Source organism: Chanodichthys erythropterus, chromosome 3 (assembly GCF_024489055.1).
Source record: "Chanodichthys erythropterus isolate Z2021 chromosome 3, ASM2448905v1, whole genome shotgun sequence".
In the NCBI taxonomy this organism is placed as follows: domain Eukaryota; kingdom Metazoa; phylum Chordata; class Actinopteri; order Cypriniformes; family Xenocyprididae; genus Chanodichthys; species Chanodichthys erythropterus.
This window is the reverse complement of record NC_090223.1, coordinates 62427539-62440764: the sequence shown is the minus strand read 5'-3', so window position 1 is coordinate 62440764 and position 13226 is coordinate 62427539. Positions and strand designations below refer to the sequence as shown.

The following is a 13226-nucleotide window of genomic DNA, read 5'->3' as shown; positions in this document are numbered from 1 at the left end:
ACTTTACTGAAGTATAAATGTTTCTATTGACTTCACTTTTGTTACTTTTGTGACAGAAACTACAGAAAATAACAGCTGCCACCCAAATGACTGTGCTAGTGACATCTGACTGCTAAACTAATGTGATGTGGATTGTTGTTGTGTGTTTGTAGGTTGTCTGGCTGTATGGTGACAGAGGAAGGCTGTGGTTATGTGTCTTCAGCTCTGAGTTCAAACCCCTCACACCTGAGAGAGCTGGATCTGAGCTACAATCACCCAGGAGACTTAGGAGTGAAGCAACTCACTGATACACTCAACAATCCAAACTACAGACTGGACAAACTCAAGTATGTTAAGCATGAAGAGTGAAAAAATCTAATAAACATATGTAATATAATAATAATACATACAAAAATAAATTAGAGAATTGCATGGCAGTAAAGGAGCACAGTAAAGTCCTCAGTGTTAAATTATCACTTGCTCTGAGTCTATATGAGTCCAGTCTACAGAGAGTAAAAAAGTAACACTAAACAGTCTTGAAGCTAATAAGACTTAAATGACTGAGTGATGATTGAGCATTAGTGATGAACTCCTGCTATTCACTGTAGATTCACTAAATGTTCACATCGAAACAATGTTGATCTCCGACCAACAGCGATTCAACATCTTTTTACTAATCAAAGGCTACATTCAGACTGTTTTTTTTGTTTTGTTTTTTTACTAAAATGACAGGCAATGTGGATAAACATTCACAGCCACTACAGAACACCACACAAACATAGAAAATGAATAAAAAACATTTTGGATTATAAAATATATATGCCTATATAAATAACTGCAGAAAGGCCACACTCCAGATGGATATACATTTCACATGTCGGCAATTCAAATTAAATCGGCTAAATTGCCTGTGCGAACAAGCTTTAACTCTACAGCGCAACACTGATGCACTGAAAAACAATCAAAAATTAATTTACAGAATTTAATCAGAACAGAATATACCATTCTAATAAATAAATTAAAATGATTAAATTATTAAAATAATGAAAGTATAGCCAGAATTGTCAACTTTTCTTTTTAACTGCAGAGACAATATATTGTTTATAAATGCTAAACTGGAGTCTTTTTAACTAAAAATTCACAGCATCCAAAAATCAAATTAGAACTGTCTGAAATGTTTTGAAATCACTTTTCCCCTACCTGATCGAAAAAATCCAGTCTTTCACTGCCTGTGTCCGTTTGAGTCTTTTCAAACAGACAGCTAATCTGCTCGTTAACACTGGACAGCAGAAGTGCACCGCACTTTTTTGGGTCATCTTTTACCATTCCAAAGTGCATCCAATTCTACACTTTAGATATTCTTATCCCAGACATTGTTAAAGATTTAATCCCTGATGCCAAGATGCTCCTCTGTCGGTCACAGATCATGGAAGTGAAACTTAAATCGGTCACAGGGGTGGTTGGATTTTTTCACGCACATTAAAATTATTTAATAAAAGATTCATTATTTTCATGTTTTATTTATAGCATTATCATAATAGGCTATATATTAACTTATTAGGAGAAAACTGGTAGGTCTATGTAAAATCAGATATTGAGCACCCCCATATCTCTTCTCATAACACCTCTGCGAAGAGTCGACTGTGAGATTGGTAGTCGAATCAGGCTCCTCCTATCGAAGCATCGAATCGTCAACTATTCAGGGTCACCCCTAAATAAATTACAAACATTTGAAGCAGGAAAGTATTAAAGTCCCTGTAAAGTCATTTCAAAGTATGTGTTCTGAGTTTCTCACATGGCAGAAAAATGTGTTATTAACCACCCAGCCAAATTTGAATGATTAAAAATATCTGCAAGTAAATGAAATAAGTCATCAAAATCTCAAAAAAATAGGCAGCGCTCTCTGCTCTCAAACGCTGGGGGCGTGTCCGCTGTCGGCGCTGAAACCACACCCACTCGCGAGAGCTGCCATCTCATCAACTGACTTGTCTAATGTGTCAAACATACTGATGCAGCATCAGTATTTTTGACACATTAGACAAGTCAGTTGATGAGAGATGCATATGAAAAGAATCATGTTAGAGGGTTGCAAATGTAGTGGAGTTACTGTGGACTACCTACTTATAAGCACACACGGCAACATTCATTGGTGAGCACGAACTGCCGACTGCTGTCGAGTCGACAAATGACTGCGCCGCGAGACGGGAGAGACTGTCCGGCTCCTTATCATATCTATCATCGGGTGTTGGCCTATGGTTGTCGGTGGGATGGTAGGAAGGCCGAGGCGGGAGGGGGGCCGAGGTCTGTTCAGTCACATTCACCAAAAACAGCGGATTATCTGTGAATCCCAGCTGTCTGATGAAAGTTTGTAAAAATATCTGGTGTAGAACGATCACTTTAGAATCCTTCGTATCATCGTTTTATGAAATTTAAATAAGGAGACCGAGCTGTATTGTATATTTTAACAACCATGTAATATGCATTTGCGTGACAAAGGCATTACATTTAGCTAAATGTGCAAAGGGCTGTATAACTAATGACACTCGAGATTGAGCGGGTGAGCTGCTGTAGCGCCACCCACGCTCAGTGCGTCATCGACAGTTATATAGTGTTAGGGGTGGGGCTATGCTCGGGGGTCCAAGTGCGTCATCAGACCCCCGTTTTAGCTCCGCCCAAAAAATCCTGAACAGAGACTTGGTGAAAAACTGTTTAACGCTCTAACTTCACAATTAAGCATTGCACAATTTACAGTCTTTGTAATGTGTTTCAGCAATGCATTTGTAACATTTATAAAGTGTTTAGAAAGAATTCTCAGAATTGACTTTACAGGGATTTTAAATGGTCAAAATATAAAACATTAAAACTCTAACATGACATTGCTCATTCCAGTTGGCTACTCACTGGGTTACTGAGGCGTCTCTGCTATTGTTCACCAGCTTTGCCACCATTAGGGCATGACTGGTAACCCCGATGTTTTCGGGTTTGATTCTTAATACCTGCAGGAAATTAGGTACACTTGAGGCACCGAACCCCCAATCACTCCCTAGGAGCCACAGCAAAAATGTCTGAGTTTATAAATTTGGTAACTAAGAAGATTTTAAAATAGCTTTACCTCATATTTATCATTAATCTCATTGGATAACCATCAAACATCCCTATTTGTATTCCCCAAAAACATTCAAGTTTATTTTTTCCTTTCTGCAATTTACACCTAATGCCACATTCACACGTACTTCGTTCTGCAGTGTGTATGTGTTGTGTGTTGTAATACGTATGTTTCAGAAGAAGTATGCGCCATTGTGCTTTCACATATTAAGCATTTGTAGTGCGCTACTGATCCGCAGATTCTGTGTCATGGACTTGTTCATATTTAAACACAATAAATATAAACAACATAATATTCAATTGATTATATATAGCCAAAGATCTACATATTACGATGCTCAAGCACGTGGAAAAAAACATTTAAACATTACCTTAGATTAAATTGTTCTATCGCAAACATTTTCTATCGTTCTATCGCCTCCCATGCCTTTTCTTTAGCATTTAAATCTTAGGCTATATAAAAAGTCCCACTGGTCATGCAGAACTTTATGTTTCTATACTTCAATAATTAACTGAGTGTCATTTATTGTGCAGCCTTGTTTCATGTAGTTCTCAGACACCAGCCTGTCACGTGATTATCACTTTTTGTGGAGATGTAAGGCCCTCGCCTTGACATAATATAACAAAATGTGCAGTGCATTTCACATAAAAAACCCTTTTAATATAATTTTGACCACATTAGATATTTTTGCTACTCATGGCAAGTGTTTTGCTTTTCTTTGATTTACCCCAGGCTTAAAGTAAAAAGATGACTGTGAAAAACAGTAGTATAATTGAATTAAATGCATTTATGGTGAGGTTACTACATTCTGATATCAATCTGTGTTCATTTTGAGCATGAACAAAGCACTGTCGCTTTAAGTCAGCACGTGTAGCACAGCAAAAATAGACTTGTGCGTGAACGATCGCTGCACTGCTGCAGATGCAACGCTCCTGAAATGCATTGCTGGACTGGATCCAAGTGCTCTAACCTGTTAATATGGGCACTGGAAAAATATGTGCCGCATACACACTGCAGACAGAGTATGTGTGAACCTGGTGGGAGTACAAACTACAACTGCCAGACCTTACCCTATGCCAGGGTCATACATTAACTTTTCCATTAAGGGGCTGCTTGCAATTGATTTCCAGAGGCCTTTTTTTTTACCTTCATAAGTGCAATTTTTATGATTACCTGTGTTGTGTTTTATGTTAAATACTTAAATTTAACCAATTACTTAAATTAATCAGAATCCAATAGACTATAGACTGTTACCACTAAAAATGTGTCATTGACAAAAGCCCTGCACTGCAAAGGTGGAACAGAAGCTGCATTTGAAGTAGCATTTAAATGTGTATTTACACAGACTGTTTAATGTTACTCATTAATTATAAAATTAAGGAACTCATTCCAGGGTCATTATTGTCAATTAAAGGGATAGTTCATTCAAAAATAAAAAAATTATCCCATGAATTACTCACCCTTCAAACCATCCTAGGTGTATCTTCTTTCAGACAAACACAATTGGAGTTATATTTAAAAATAACCTGGCTCTTCTAAGCTTTATAATGGTCAGTGATGGGAATACTGGCATTATAAATTAACAGCGTTAGTAACGCCATTTCTTTTTTCAGCAACGAGTAATCAAACAAATTACTTTTTCTCCCGTTAAAACGGCGTTACCGTTACTGACCAAAATAAAATGCTGCCTTAATAAAAGCTATTGACCTTACTGAAGAGGTAGGTTAGTAGGCTCTCTCTCAGCATAGGACCTGCAAAGTGTTTTCTCTGGTGTGTGCTGGGGTTAGTCATACACAAATATAATTTTACACTGATAATAATGTACAATGCTTTGTGTGTGTCTGTGTGTGTGTACATGTTTTTGTGACATATCAGGACACAAATGTGTATAATGACATGGGTATGACATATGTATTACAAGGAGAGGTGACTTATGAGGACATTACCCATGTCCCCACTTTTCAAAAGGCTTATAAATCATACAGAATGAGTTTTTGTGAGAAAGTAAATGTGTGCACAGTTTCCTGTGATGGGTAGGTTTAGGGGTAGGGGTAGTGTAGGGTGATAGAAAATACGTTTTGTACAGTATAAAAACTATTACGCCTATGGAATGACCCACAATTCACAAAACCAAACCTGTGTGTGTGTGTGTGTGTGTGTGTGTGTGTGTGTGTGTGTGCGTGTGCGTGCGCGTTTACTGATTAAATGTGTATTTACTGACACTATGTTTTTGTTGCAGGTTGGATCATGGAGGAGAGTTCAGGATTACAGCAGGACTGTGCAAATGTATTTCTACACACACACACACACACACACACACACACACACACACACACACACACACACACACACACAAACACACATAGGGTACAATGGGGTAAAGGCACATCTTAAGAAAAAATGTGCTTTTCACTACTCTCAAAGTGTATGATTACAGGAAAAATATATATGCTTGTACTGAACATTGATGGAGCAGCAGATTTTGTGTGAAAATAAATCATAAATGTGGTTAATTTTGTTTAAAAATCTTATAAATGTATGAGGTGGTGAGGACACACATGGGGTAAAATGAACACAGTGTTCATACAAATACTTTAGCTAAAATAAAGTTTTTAATAATGTGTAAGTAAATACTTGTTCAAAAGAATCACTTTAGCAAACTATTTTCTGTTTATTTTGATAAACAGAATTCATTTCTGTTCAATAAATATACTGTCATTAAAATAGGCCTCTGTTAATATAAAAATATATTTTAAAAATACAGAAACAAAATTACTTTAAAAAGTAAAGATTCTGAAAGCATTGAAGGAGATCCCATAATATTTTTTATAGATTTATAGCAGTAAAGTCAAGACACCTTTATTTATAGAGCGCTTTTTACAATTCAGATTGTGTCAAAGCAGATTAAATTAATGTAGTAACAAAAAATAACAATTTTATTATATGATTAATATAATATTTTTTAAATATGACTGTTTCATTATAAATATGGGTATATGGAAAACCAAATTTGATATATGATATTCGGCATCTCACTCGAACCATGTCACGTCAAGAAATGGAAAAGTCAGCAAACTATGTTTTATCATCTTAATTATTGTGCTTTTTGCCCCAACAGCAGCTGCGATTTTTACCCCAAATACCATACTTTTACATATTCTTCCCTTATTGGAAAAACTTGAATTACCTTGAACAAAACTGAAAATCATTAAGAAGACCTTTGTCTGAAAATACAAACATTAATTTAATCGATTCTCATTTGCTACTTAAATCAACAACATTTTAAAAAACATAAAATATTAGATGAAACTACCTCAGAATCAACTTTGCGTTGCTGCAAAGTTGCAAATATATAATATAATAATATATTATATTATAATTATGATTAATTGCACACTTATGGTCAAATTAAGCATATACCATTTATCTTGTTTAACATGTCCATTTTGCCATCATTGTCTATATCCAGCAAAGTAAACCATCAGATTGAAGTGTGATTTTCACAAAACTGTATTTTTCAGCTTTTTTCAAGGTAAATTTAGGTGTCTTTCCATAAAAGGACACTTGCAGACTCCAAAAGGACACCAAATAATCAAATGCCATGATTTCATATAATACATACATTTATGTACTTCAAAGCACCATAAAAAAATCACAGCAAAACACGTTTGAGAATTCACAGTGTATAGTGTGTGCAACAGCAAAGAGCTTGTTTACATTTTAGACCAGTCCAGTTACAATACTGAATAGGACCACATGGAGATGCCAAAAAACCTAAACCAACTGCCTTGACCTGCATATTTACTAAAGTACACAGCAACATACACAGGACAAATCCACACATGATCCTATCATAGTAAAACACCAAGAGCAAGATGAAGGCGATGCCTGAAACACTGCAGCCTTGAACACTTCAGTTCAGCGCTTTCACAATATTGCTCCTGTTCAGGGCCGTGCAGAGACCTTTGGAGGGGCAGGTGCTCAAAAGTATAAAAGGGGCACATGGAACAAGGCTTTAAATAGCGCTGCTCAAAATATCAATACAGCAATATATTGTGATGCATTCCTTGCTGATTCGCGTATCGATATTAGGGATCGACCGATATGCATTTTTCAGGGCCGATGCCGATACCGATTATTACAGATCAAGGAGACCGATAACCGATATTTTGAACAGATATGTGTCTAGTGTAAAAATGAAAATTAATGTCAAAATTAAGAATAAAAAAGCCTCTGACAAAGACTCTCTTTAAATTATTTTAACACATCTTTAATTCTGAGAACTGTTCATAAGAACAACATTAATATTAATAATAACAACAAACATAAAAAGTGCTGGGAGCATCCATCAGCAGCATTCTGTAAACAAAGTAAAACTTGCATCCATCAGCAGCATTCTATAAACAAAGTAAAACTTAAAGCAAATTTAAACAGCAACAAATGAACAAATAATGGAAAATAAATGTAATCTCTCTGAGTCAAATGAGAGAGCGCGGCCGCGGAGATAACTAAATCAGGAATAGGGAGCTCGCGTCACGTCAGGGCGTCAGAGCTCGCGCTTGATGCCCTTTCAGCTCTTCAAAATTGCATAATGGTAATTCTGAATCTGTATGATAAATTATTTTGCAATCATGTTAGAATAAAGCAATATTTCTCCAAATATGCGCAATTTTTTTGACTAAGAGCCCTAACGGAACGGACGCTGTTCAGTGAAGCTATGTGAACAACACAAAAAAAAAACCGCAGCAGACGTGAGTGAATTCATTCATGTTGATAATCTATTCACAATATAACGTTAAGTTGGCCGAATGGTGAGAGAAGTAGGTTTTCTCAGCACTGATGTGATGATCCGTTAAAGCATATCACTGCAATGACGGACATTGACCGGGAATTCACAGTATAATAACTGAACGGGGCTTGTCATCATAAATCGATTATATTTAGGTGTTTTGCAACTTCAGTGTAGTGATTTATTGCAACTTCAGGAACGTTTACTGCATTCTTACCTTCGGGAGATAACTTATTGATGTGTGATGATGATCAGTGAAGCAGCTCCTGTGCTTTCGGTGTGAGAGCGGAACATTTTCCAGCCGCGCCAGCCGTATTGATTGGCCAGGCTCGTGACTCCCAACAAATCAGACGGACGATGGGCGGGGCTTAGGCTAGGCCACAGAGCGGTGCGCTCTGACTGAGGTGGCTGGATCAGTGCCAGATCGCGCATTTCAAAATAAAATGGTTTTATCGGCAAATCGGTTTTGAAGATGGCCGATGCCGATAACAATAAAAATGCTTAATATCGGCGCCGATAATCGGCCACGCCGATAATCGGTCGACCCCTAATCGATATGGATGATTATGTATTGATATGGCAGCAAATGCTGTGATGCAGTTTTGAAAAAGAAACAGAATGGGAAAGACAGTTTTAAGTTTAAAAGTTAAAAAAATATTTTCTTTCCACCTAATAATAACTCTGGGATTAGAAACTTTTCTCCCTCAAACAGCACGCTAACGTTACTTCTACACTACAGACTACACACAGCAATATAAACAACATATCTGCATGTTCTCACATCACATCGTTCTTGTAAAATAATAATAAGTAAATAAACATCAAAATCACTTCGCTGAGAATGAAACACCACTTACCAGCTGCCGCGGTGTTGAAAATATTAAAAAATGCGCATGCAGTGTGAGGAATCGTCCCGTCGTCGTCGTCAGGTGAAAGGTCATCATGTGGGTCATTTTATTTACGGCTAAATTATTATTCATAAATTTTACTAATATTTAGATTGGGCATGGGCAGGCATTAAAAAGGTCATGTTATTACAAAAAAATTAGAGGAAATTTTGCTTTGACAAAGGGGCAGGTTCTCAAGCACCCAGCACGTGCATGCTCCTGTTATCAGCTGCGATGCAAACCTGTTGCTCAGCTCTCTAATTCCACGAAACATCTGCGATGATCTCCCCGGTGTGTTTATTCAGAGAGTAAGTTAACTGGTTTGCAGACAAGTGGATTTCAGCTCCAGCCATCAATAAAATGAATGGTGAGAGTGATGTAGGGTTCCTATAGATCAGACGAGGTCGTGAAGTGTGTTATCTGAGAAAGCTTCTGTGGCAGCTGTTCGTGAACTTTAAAATACAGTTTCAGGAGCGCATCCTGGGAAAAGTATTGACGGCAAGGCAAATTGTATCGGGGGCAGTTGTCTTTAGCAGCCGTTTGAAGCCAGGTGAATGTAAAACGTGACTGCCGGATTTCCTCCCACTATGTCTCACATATGGTGCACCGCAAGAGAATGAATGGACCAGCTTTATTTGTTTCGGGACGACAGGCCTACCAGATTGATCAGCAGACAAAGAATCCTGACTGTCGCGGGCAAAACAGCCATGTAACCGCAGCACAAGCCTGTCAATTTTCCCTCTTAAAGGGTTAGTTCACCCAAAAATGAAAATTCTGTCATTTATTACTCATTTTTCGAGGAAATGTCATTGCTCCCTATGCAGGCCTCACTGAGCCATTGGATTTCTTAATTTGTGTTCCGAAGATTAACAAAGGTCTTAAGGGTACTTGGCTTGAGAGTGTTCACTGTCAAACCACTAAATTATTTCAATTTGAAGTTCTGTGCGATAAAATCCTGCAGGCGCCCCTGAAATGAATAATGACAGACTCATGAAATACAGTGACAGGCTTTGATCAAACTTCATTAAAGCACACCTGTTTTGATCCTACATTTTAATCTGGAGCGTTTCTTCACAGCAGCTGCTCTTGGTAACAGACCTGAGAGTCGATCACCGAACTGATGGAGGCTTTAAGATTCACAACTACAGATGAGATTCTGTGAGAGAGGAGAAGATCCTAAATCAAGTTCAGATCTGAGACAAATCCTACATGAACTCGTCAGATCTGAACTCAAGATTCTGGAATAGATCCAGACCAGAGCAAAGCATGCTGGGAACTGTCCAGTTTCAGTTCGTTCAACACAAATGATGAAGTGAACTTCAGTTTGATGTGTTTAACTGGATTTACTCAATTAAATCAGGACAGAATGTGCAGTAATTGTGTGCTTTAACTCATTTTAATGAAGTTCATTTAACAAGCAGCAGAAATCATGTTTACAGTGTAGATTAAAAGATGGACAGATTGATGATTCCTGATTGTGATGTGTTTTATCTCCATCAGATTCCCATCGGCTCACTGCGGATCCAAACACAGTGAATAAATACCTCCGTCTGTCTGAGAGGAACACAGTGATTACTAACACTTACAGACTTCAGTCGTATCCTGATCATCCAGACAGATTTGATGTGTGGCCTGAGGTGTTGTGTAGAGAGAGTGTGAGTGATCGACGCTGTTACTGGGAGATTGAGTGGAGTGGATATCATGGTGTGTTTACATCAGTGTCATATAAGAGCATCAGCAGGAAGGGACAGGGTAATGAGTGTGTGTTTGGATCTAATGATCAGTCCTGGAGTTTGATCTGCTCTTCCTCCAGTTACTCATTCAAACACAATAAGATAGAGACTCGTCTCCCTGTAAAGGCCATCATCAGTAGAACAGTGAATGAGGAGAATCACAGTAGAGTAGGAGTGTATGTGGATCACAGTGCAGGAACTCTGTCCTTCTACAGCGTCTCTGGAGACACAATGATCCTCATCCACACAGTCCAGACCACATTCACTCAACCACTCTATCCTGGGATTGGGATTTATATATATGGATCATCAGTGAAACTGTGTTGATGAATCAGAACAGTGAGACTCTACCCATAATGCTTTGAGCTGATGATATATCAGAACAGAGACTCTACCCATAATCCTTTGAGCTGATGATGAATCAGAACAGAGACTCTACCCATAATGCTTTGAGCTGATGATGAATCAGAACAGAGAGACTCTACCCATAATGCTTTGAGCTGATGATGAATCAGAACAGAGACTCTACCCATAATGCTTTGAGCTGATGATGAATCAGAACAGAGAGACTCTACCCATAATGCTTTGAGCTGATGATGAATCAGAACAGAGACTCTACCCATAATGCTTTGAGCTGATGATGAATCAGTACAGAGAGACTCTACCCATAATGCTTTGAGCTGATGATGAATCAGAACAGACTCTACCCATAATGCTTTGAGCTGAAGATGAATCAGAACAGAGAGACTCTACCCATAATGCTTTGAGCTGATGATGAATCAGAACAGAGAGACTCTACCCATAATGCTTTGAGCTGATGATGAATCAGAACAGAGAGACTCTACCCATAATGCTTTGAATCAGATGTTAGAGATTCTCTTCATTACATTAATACTGAAATATCACGACACAATAAATTGATGAAGAACATGTGACTGTCATCAGTCATGTGATGTTCCTCTAGGGTTTGTGCTCAATTCATATCTGATTTATGATTGGATGATGAATGTGTGAAATATGATCCTTCAAACAGAAATTGACATTTTTACATGTATGAATAAATACACAAACTTAAAACTGTTTATTTGATTCATGTTTTAAAACGTACATTAATAAATCATTTTTATAAAGCATTGGCCAATTGCTTTTCTTTATCCATTTGTCAATCGAGTTAAAAACGCCATTGGTCAGGACACACGTGGAGCACATCAAGCGAGTGATTGATTCGCAAATCTTCTGAGTCCAGGTCCGGTGCAGTTTCAGCTTGTTTCACCCCGTCACGAGACTCGAACCCTTTGACGCGTGCGATCACAGCCGTGCGATCAGAGCGTTCAGCGCGTCACTGATCAATTCAAACGCGCTGCTGGCGTTGAGCCGAGAAACGACGTGCTCAGTGCTGTTCATATCACAGTAACTGTTCAGTGTTTTCTACCACATCATGTTTACTTCAGGATTCAGACATTTAAAGAGTTTAAGCGAATTACTATAAAAGACATTTATAGTTTGTTAAATACAAACTCCGAACACTGCTGTCACTGAAGCGATAATAATAATCCTTTCAATTATCATTTGAAGTATTTTATTCATATCAGTGTGTAGGAAAACATTTACTGTTGTAACCAGGGTTCTAAAATTCATTTTGGCGGGTGTTAATAAAAACTTACTAGCCAGTTTGGCTGGTGATGCATGAGGCTCTGTTCTCGGTCGTTTATCCCCCTGGCAGCACTTCCTACATTTCCCATGAACACTGTGCCGTAATGCTACGCGATGACGTTTCAGACGCCCATTGGCTGCGCGCTGTTTGCAGTGAAACCAGCGCAAAAAACCATGGAAACGAACGGATCGTCCATCTGAAAACACAAGGAAGAAGAACGAACGGAGCCAGAGGAGGAGGGAGTTAGTTTATAAAGGAAAAAGTTAAGATTAAACTAAATGCGGCAGTGGTTGGGACAGATTTCTGGGGAGGGGATGAGGATATCGATAGAGAAACGAAGAAAAGAAAATTGAATGCCAAATGGCTGACGGGTCGTGAATGGCTTGTGTTTGATCACGAAAATGTCGTCATGTTTTGTCAGGATTGCCGCATGTACTAGGGTCACCAGACGTCCCCGTTTTCTGGGGACAGTCTCGGTTTTTGGTGCTCCGTCCCCTGACTGGAGCTGTTCTCGGAAATGTCTCCATTTTATAGCTCGTTCAAAATAACATGCTAATACATTGAAAAAAAGCCCGACCAACACACAGCAGCCTGTTGGTTATTATCAGAGCAATGGTGTAGTGATTATATTCACCAACAGAGGGGGCTGTGCAGCTACACTGTCACTGCTACACTTGGTCGCGCGCGCCGCCACCACTTTGTGAAGAAGACCAGAGCAGAGCGCCATTATCATCAGTTATCAAAAGAAACATCGTTACTGGTTTCAACTTTTAAGGTAGTAACATACTAACTATTCATGGTAAATTAAAGTAATACGGTTATGTGTTTTATAACAGGGCCTCAACTATTTAAACGTCCTCAGTCACAAAGCAGCAATTTCCACACACGTCTTAACTGTATCACGAGGTGAAGGTACACTCAGATATGAATAAATGAAACAATTATAATAAAATAATAATACACTTGCAACTTAGAGTCTAAACTGCAAGATAATAGTTAAACGTTTAAAAAGTTGTAATTTCTGGACCAGCATAGGTTCACTTTCAAATGGTGTCAATAAATAAAGCCATATAATTGA

General features: G+C 38.2%; 2 pseudogenes; both read left to right on the top strand.

Annotated features, from left to right (window-relative positions):
* Window positions 1–11556, top strand: part of LOC137014234 (NACHT, LRR and PYD domains-containing protein 3-like) — a 29738-nt pseudogene extending 18182 nt beyond the window's left edge.
* The window catches only part of LOC137007702 (uncharacterized), a 1237067-nt pseudogene that overhangs the window by 138018 nt on the left and 1085823 nt on the right, over window positions 1–13226 (top strand).